This window comes from Varroa destructor, unplaced genomic scaffold, assembly GCF_002443255.2.
Source record: "Varroa destructor unplaced genomic scaffold, Vdes_3.0 BEIS01000001.1, whole genome shotgun sequence".
NCBI classification, from domain to species: Eukaryota; Metazoa; Arthropoda; class Arachnida; order Mesostigmata; family Varroidae; genus Varroa; species Varroa destructor.
Genome location: NW_019211454.1, coordinates 70,268,565 through 70,277,641, shown reverse-complemented (window position 1 = coordinate 70,277,641; position 9,077 = coordinate 70,268,565). Strand labels below are relative to the sequence as shown.

The 9,077-nt window shown below is 39.0% G+C and overlaps 1 long non-coding RNA gene across 1 annotated transcript; it reads left to right on the top strand.

The window, feature by feature from the left end:
• Positions 1-2,268: 2,268 nt before the first annotated feature.
• Positions 2,269-3,555, top strand: LOC111243212 (uncharacterized). Its single transcript, XR_002670366.2, has 3 exons — positions 2,269-2,428; positions 2,538-2,622; positions 3,422-3,555. It is a non-coding gene; the product is annotated as an uncharacterized LOC111243212 (long non-coding RNA).
• The last annotated feature ends 5,522 nt before the right edge of the window (positions 3,556-9,077 follow it).

Here is a 9,077-nt window from a genome sequence, read left to right as displayed (position 1 = left end):
TTTTTTTCACTCTTCGTTTTGTTGTGCCACCCGCAGACGCCAATGTCGCCGGATGACCTCGGTCACCTACGTTAGTCAACGCGCTATTTCTGTCAGCGTGTCGCGCTCCATTTCTAATATTTGCCTTCGCACGTAATCAACGGCTCAAACCACTACAAAAACGATGGAAACTCACAGGTCCTGATAACAATCGGCACTGACAACACGAGAACTGCGTTAGGTAATTGGCCATTTATTCAGCCGGGGAGCGATTTTGCCTCTATAAATCTTGTCTGCCATTTTACGAAATATCTTTAAATAACAATTTTCTATTTAAAAAGTTACGTTTTTTTACACAGAATATGTTTGAAATTCAAAACTTTGTCACTTAGCCGTTCTTCGTTGGAAGTTCGCGTACCAACAACAATGTATCGTCAACAAAATCAGATATTATTATACTAAGCGTGTAGCAATATCTGCTTTAATCGGGTAGTTCATGAGAACCAATTTTGTCATTAATCGCTTCAAGTATTCCGTCCTTTTTTTTTTCAAAACATCTTCAATAATAATCCTAATTCTCTCTAATCGGTCTTTCATAAAGTAATGCTTGACCACATATAGCTCAGGGTAGGTTGGAACTATTTAATGACTGAGACTTTAATCATGAGAGCTAACTTACATCATAATTACTATGCCGTCCAGGTGAGAAAGGTGCAAATATCGTGGGCTAAAAACCTTCACAGTAGTTCCTTATAACACATACAAAACTAAATGCATTTCTGCCTTTACTAAATTTTTTTTTTTCTGTAATATGTCTGATATATCGATGCTCTGAACGAGATCGGAACAACAGTAAGTTCGCTCCCCCTACCTATCTGTTTAGCGACCTACTGATATCTTTTGATATTGCAGAAGTGAAAATTAGCCATATCTGCGTTCGTTTTAAAAAAATCACATCGAAAAATAACAGACTGTTCACAAATACTACGACGCACCATCGTACGCTGTGTGCGAGCGCTTGCTCCTATGTGTTCGCACAGCTCCACGCGTCCACTGTTTAAGAACGGTTATTACAAATAGCAATTTTCAAAAAAAAAGCACGATTTGTACGTACCAGCTACCTCTATGGGCATCCGCCAGAATATTTTAAATAGGTACTGTACTAAGTAAATGGTGACGGTTGGCGCTTGTTGTAATAGCGATTGTCAAATAAATCGACCGAGTGCTATTGTTTCGCATCATTTGTTTGTCCAACTGGTTGCTGGGGGCTTCTTCCTAGCTATAAATCGGGCGGCAAGCTGGAAGATTATTTTTCTGGAGAATTTTGCGAGTGGGGCAACAAACTTCTCTGCAATAAATTGCAGAGTACAAGTAGCCACCCATGAACTGAGGTATTTTCGTGCTGAAAAATCGTCAACTTGTTTTTCCCTAGTTCCAGCACGCAGTATCTTAAATCTTTTTGGTAATAATTAAACTACCCGAAACGGTCTATAATGCAAAACATCCCTATAATTTAAAAAAAAAAATGCACAGTTTTGTTTCTACACTGAATCTTGTACCCCTTTTTCCTGGGCTCGCCCTCGAATCGATATAGAGACCTTGTGGGCCCTGCATTTGCATCATACACATATGTTCATATTTCTTGTTACGCGACGGAAAAATCCACCTCTCTTGAGTTGCGAGAAAATTCTCCTATCCCTAAATTTAATCGAAGATTTGCCGTTCTATACAATCCTTGCTGTGAGCTTTTTTGCCTTTAAGTGACCTTTCAAAATCCTTTGCCATGAACTCCCGGAACGAGAATCGACAGACCTCACTTTTCCTCAGGTGCTCGGCCCCTTCCGTCGAGACAGGTAGCTTGGAACGAGGACAACTGTTGTTGTTGTTATTTACGCCCTCAACAGTGACGCGTAGTTTATCCGCAAAAGCCTTAAGCAGCGTTGACAACCCCCGGTCTCGTTCATTACGTGCTTGCGTCAATGAAATACTGCTGAAAGTCGCAGCAAGGTACGAAACACACGTTCGAAGACGCTGTATGAAAGGCGAATGATAACCGCTCGGCCTCTAACCGACTGTTTTCGATAATCGATTGAAATTTCTCTGACCCAACAGTGAACTTTGCACATAATTCATCTATACTTCGTGACGTTCATACCTGACTTGCGCCGTCTGCTAAAAAGAGCAAACGGCGCAAGTTCGAATTTGATCGTGTAGCAGACTATATGTACATATATATATATATATATATATATATATATATATATATATATTTTTTTTTTTTTTTTTGACTGCAGCTTTGTTTTTTGCCAAGCAATGCCGTTTTAATGTGGATATCTGTATCAGTTTACCTAATGCCACTGGGCACGGTGCCCTCATCTTGCGGCTGCCATTTTTAACGTCTTGCGTTTTTACCATACTGCACCTTTGCTTCAGCTCAAGAGCAATTTGTGTAAGTACTCATCCTTATTCGAGGAAGCTGTTGTTTAAGCTATTTAATGAAATTCTCGCACGAACTAACGCAAGTCTCGTAAATTGCCTACTTTCGTTATTGCATGTAGTTGGCGGGCAAACGTCACACTTATCGAAGACCGCGTTCCTCTCTTCGTACCGTACCGCGCCCCCGATTCGCGTATAGCCTGAAAGGTATTTTAATTGGTTTTACGAAAGCTTTGCAACAAGCGAGGTGCAACATACAACTCCCGCGCGCCTAAATAACAGAATGTACCCTTCACAAGCACAAACTGGTAAACTTTCCAATCTTTTTCAAGTTCAGTTACTACCCGCGACTAGCAAAAACTTGCTGTGTGCTGTGCTGTTAATGCTGCCGCAAGAGTGGCGCTCCAACGCGAGGCTGGGATCCGGGCTGTATATATACACACTACTGATGTGTCTAAAATGAACGTGTTTGTGAAACTTCCTATTATCTATCTAAATAGCTTATCGATCGAAATAAATTTTAAGTAAGATGGCACTTGTCACTGAAGCACGCTGGATACTAAGATAGCCAATGGATAATAAGCGGAAAACCATTCCCTTTCGATCGATAGTTCGAAGAGAAACGAGTTCGCACTTCTTTTATGCAGATCAAACCAAATATATTTAGTTCAAGTTTGGAGCAAGGCTCAATGTCTGTAAGTTTAAGAAACTATTACCAACTGATCTATGAAAGTGACTGTTATAAAAAAAAAACAAAGCAAAGACAGTCCATAGTGGAAGTGCCTGATATTTCAATAAGTTTTCTGTTTAGGACTCTACTAAAGACTGCTATAGATATAAAAGGTGTATTAAATATTACTCAAATTGATCTATTTGAAAAAGCCCATAAAAAATTACAGTTGTAAATGGTCGAGTGTAAATTAAAAAAAAAATATTAATACGTTAATCAGTGACAAAGTTTTTCAGTTTCTTTTCTAATTATTCTGCCTTTATCATTACCTGAAAGCACATCTTCATCATGTTAAGACTGTATTGTCGTTTTTTTGTAGAGCGGATTGCCGTGAAGCCAGAGATGAATTTATTTCTTCTAGCTGATGGGCAGACTTTCCATACAAGCTACATTTGTCATCTCGCAACATTCATCATTCACGTACTCCATGACGATCCTATCGAACATTGCCCCGTAGTCAGGGCAATTGTTCCAGTAAATGACAACTAGCAAGCAAACATGAAACATAATTTATGCTGTCATTAAATCACTTTCAATTACCTCATTTGGGATGTGACAAGTCAGACAAACGCGTAACGTTTGCTACGTACCACAGGGTCGAGCTTAGAGTTAACTGATAAAGCCCATCGGTGTCCGAATGTAGGTATGGCACAACATGTGTTCCGTATATGATCACGTGAGGACTTATTTACAGCTTATCTGTTAATTCTTTTTTGCTCGTCAGCACCTCTTAATTACTCAATTCGTGGTAGGCATATCGTTGAAAATATCGTTATTCAAATCCTATTATGTCGAAACTACCCGACCGTGCACTGTCACCGTCACGTGACGGTAACAGTGCAAGTGGCGCCATGGCCATGTTGAAAGCAAAATTGAAATAGGAGTCTCTCGACAGCAGCTGGATGAGACGCTTAGTCGTTGACCAATTTCAAATGGTAGAACGCAACGATGAATCTGTCCCCCAACAAACAGCTCTAGTGACCATTGCGAAACCGTATCTGGAACCCTAAGTAATGGTAAACACATGATTCCAAAATCGTGAGCGAAAAGACACATCGGGCGACCACTAGATCTAAACTACTATGTACTGGATGCTGAGAGACGTGTCTAGAGATGCATCGGACATCAGCCTATATGACGCCAATATACGATGCTTAGACGTTTCGCGGTACCCCATATCGGTATATAGATATACCGTACAGTATATAGATAGCCCATCGTAAGAGACTGTTTCGAAGTACGTTACTGTTTATTGTGCCTCATAAGTTATGGCGTTAGAGTTCAATTTACTGGATTTACTCGCATCTATCCTTAATTTAGAAGTTATTCAAGCTTATCGATAGCTATATTTTAATCTATTTATTGATTATCTATTTATTATCATTTATGGTATAGTAATCGATTTTTTTTTTATGTTTGTCAAAAGGCTTTGCCTCAATACAGTTATTTTTTGATCGATGTCTGTTGTTGTACTTACGAGATAGAACTGGCGTATCTTCTTGTCTAGCGTATTTGTATTTATGCATACGTTTCATACGTACTATAGCAATGATCTAAGTACTTGAGATATTTCCGTGATAGCTTAATAGGTAACATATTGACTTACTAACTTTCACGGTTCATTTAGTGCCGGGAGCAAATCTGTCTGACGGAATGCCTTACGGCGATACTAGACGTAAAGCCTAAATCGTTGAGGTACCGTGGTACGTTTATATTTTTAAGTCACTGCTGCGCAATGTTTGTGTATTTGGAGAATACTATCTTGTATTGTATCATACAGTATCTTTATGCCCAATCGGTTTCATGGATTAAATGGCGCGTTATAGTTCATCAGACAATCCTTAGAACATCGAATAAACTAGATAAAGAGGTTTGTACCATATAGCAGTTAGATATCAAATAGTAGATATTACCATCTGAGCTTCGTTTTAAACGTTTCTGTTAACGATATATATATATATATATATATACTCTCTTTAGTTTGGAAGGAATGCCTTTTGGGAGCCTTTTGAAAACATCTCATTCTCGTTGAGCCATCGTTAAACATGCGACTATTAGGGCGGTTCGTAGACCTTAGAACAGGTCCAGAAGTGAAGAAAGTGACTTTTCTTAAAAATGTATATGCGCCTTGAAAACGCTGCTATCCTCTGTTCCATTAGACATTATCCCTATTAATTGAAAGAATCAATCAAAACTATTAGTAGACGTAAACACTTGTGCATTGTAAGACTGAACCCAGTCACAAAGCTCCACTTTTGAGCGTCTTTGAATTCTCGCTATTTCAATCACACTTCGTTGAAAAAGCGGCAGGACTAACGTGCCCCCTATCAATCCACTAACAAGAACAAAAAAACTCGTGTTGCACGATCATGTATATCTAGAAATGATCTTAGTGATTTGACTCAAGCCAGCTAATCCCAAACATGCTTCGTGGCCTTGCGTAACAATAAAAACAATGATGTTTAGGAACACTCTGAAGTTGAAAGAAGCTGACTAGACACCTATTCCCACGGCTGCGTTTGAGTCATAAATGTCGCTAAAGATGTACAAATGTACGTTAAGGCAAACCTAAACGAGTGAATAGCGGGTCCGCTTTATTTCTATTCGCGACACACTGGTGTGTCTAGGGTTATTTACTCGGAGTGAGATCAATCAGAGCAATATGTCGACAATGTACGATAGAATATTGATAATAACATCACGGTTGTCGCCAATACCACAAACATAATGATATTACTAGTAAAATTAATAGTATTTAACTAATTGTCTTTAAAATTAAGCGCTCACCTATTAAAAACAAAAAATCCTTCTGAGGGTCGCTCGTCTTTTTGGTTGGATGCTTTTGGAGATGATCGGCGAAAGCAGGCATGAAGTTATTTAGACGTCCAGCATCGGACTCATTAGCTAATAGATAGCACACAAAACTGTGTGCCATTGTACCATCATTCGCTTCTCGACAAGCTGGTATCGTTGAATTTAAGCTTAGCTTAATCACAGAGGAATCGTCAATCTTTTTCAGACGTCTTCAATAAACGAAATTTTGCTGCACGTCCAATTTAATAACTATCTTTCACGTAACAGAATGATTTCACAGTGGCGTACGTTTTTTCTAGTCATTTGTATAAACAACTTCGCTAATTTTGTAGTCGCTAGGGCTCGAAAGTAGGTCTTCTGAACCTAACCTATTTTCGTATTTAGTATCCTTATTAAAGATAAGGAGATCGAGCGTATATATTTGAATATAGGAAGGCTTTGTGATCGAGTCTTGCGTAATAAATATTTTCTTTATATAATTATAACGTCTGGCTTACGGTGTTGGAGAGGTTTCAAGCGACAACAACAGCAACATCTGATTTCTTCACTTTTCTAAGCGATCACCTTTAATCACTATACAAAATTTGTGGGATGTAATCATAAAGTGAGATATAATCAAGTATTTGACATCGTTCTAATGAAACGCGTTCAAATTATCAATAAATGCCTATATATACCAATGTTGATTTCAAAATAGCTTAACGGCATATCGGTTTGGCGGGATGTCTGATGATTTCAACCACCTGACTTGGCTAGATGAATGTTACGGTGATTTTTTCTTATTCTATTTATTTTCCTTACCATTTACCAAGCTGTCTAATCCTGGTCCTGGACGTTGTATCGTAGTTCAGTATCAATTCATCTAAGCATCAAAGTCCACGTTATTTTCGCGCTGTGTCTGTCATCAATTACTATCACTTACGGCAACGATAACACTTGCCCTGTTCTTACATATGCTTGATTCTCCCTGTGCTTGCTTTCTCTGGAACAGCGTATCGTTTTGCTGTTACCACTTTTAATCTCAATGTCACAATAATGTCTATTAAATTGAACAATATGGCCGATCTGCTCAATACGTGCCGCCCAAAAATTGCAGCAATGCCCGCGCTTATCTGAAAACAGGTGAAATCACACCCAATTCTGCAGGCCCTCGGTCAGATGCCCACCGTCTTCCTTCTGCTGTGAAGATTATTGTACATAAGACGTAATATCACAAGCAGCGTGAAACGCAAACTTTGAACAGCGCCGTAATGAAACGTGACCGTAAAAATATTACACAAGTTTACAGTGTTTTAGAGTACTATTATTTACCTGATTCTTTCTTCTATTTCTTTACAAATTGTATGGAAACGTATACTTTTAAAGCTTTTCTTTATTCATTCTTCTTTTGCCAATTACTTTTGCTATTCCCGTATATTATTTTAACTCTTCCCTTCGTTTTAGAATTTTTGTTAGAATAATTGCTAAATTAAATTAAATTAAGAGTCTTTCAACATCGGACCTTGCTTTGCCCTCGAGCAAACAAAGTAACGTCGATTCAATACAGAATTGTTAAGAAATATTGACTTTTTGGTGCAGATCTAACAAATTGTTGGGATCCACGTGCACTCTGAAACCTTGCCCATTGAAAAAAAAAGTTCTCGAGTGTCAACCTATAATTGACAGTGGGTTGAAGACCTATCAGCATAACTAATAACTATGGCGCTAATCCATGCAGATCCCGGTATTACTGCAGAGCGTCCGGTCCCAAGATAACAAGTTGCCCTATATGTATTATGCTGCAAACAATAATTTGAAGATTACCGATGCGAATAGGAGCTCAAGCCGTTTTCAGCTTGAAAAACTGCCCGCCAAAAGTCTTCATATACGTATGTAATAACATGTTTTCAGTGCTAAACTATATTGCTCCTAATGGAAATCAAAACAGCAACAGCAGCAGCAGGAGCTTCGTCTGAAAGATAGACCCAGAAGAGAGGAAAAAACTAGAAAAAGAAGTGCATTATCGTCCGCTACTCAATATTATGGATTGAGCCTTACGGTGGCTATCACGATCATGTAACATACATGATACTGGCTGGCGTTTCTACCGTGACTTTTGTAGAGACGGCTGCAGTTGCTGCCTTCGCGATGACGACTATGTTGACCCAGGTTGTACACAAAGGTAGGAGACCTTGTGGTATTTTGATCACTTCGCATCGGTGACTCCAGTCACTACCGTCAAATTGATAGGAGTCGTGACCAATTCCGTGAAACCTGCTATCAGCCATCACCCCCACCATTCCAGCCCGAGGTAGCACGCAGGTAGCTGCGAAAGCTGACGATTCTGAATATAGTAATCATTACTGTGATGTAACGTACTTTTCGGTGAAAAGCAAGAAAAATGTAAGGCACCGCAAAAACAGACGGGCACAGCTAAATGGCACAGGAGCGGGGAGGGGGATGTAAGTGGGAACTTGGAAATTTTAGCAAGCTCGGTACTCTCGTGAACTGCCAAGGAATATTACACAGTATCAACTTTAGCGTATGAAATGCAATATGAGGTTTAATTTGAATTCTTCCCTTAAAATAACGTATTAGCTTCATTTTTCTGGTATAAATGGTATCGATATAGCAGACTTCTCTCTAGGAGAAGGTTGTCAAGGATGGCTAGCTACAGGCAGATGGTGATCCGGGAAAATCGCGCAGATAAAAATGGTATCTTGTTATACAACACGTTTTCCACATATGTTCAAATCACACCTGTACACGTAAATAAAAATGATTTTTGTCCTATCAAACACACAATTAACGAGCTAATATGATGATTGTTAAATTCTAGTTTATTGTCATACGGTTAAATTGGCACAAGTTGGGGCATCCTTGTTCAGGTACAGCAACAGAACCAAAAAACAACAACAACTTAATCTCGTCGACATTTTTTAAATTAATCCAGGTACGTAGAAGTGTTTAAAATGTAAGTACTTTTGTTTCTACTTTTGTGTATCAAATATTGTTATTGAGAAAAAGGAACCCTTGTTACCATATCACTACCTATCGGAAACTCGATTAGACCAGTCGCTGCGACGGATGGCACAAAGCGATGGTTTTCAGGAGAACAGTTCATGCAACAGAATAGAAC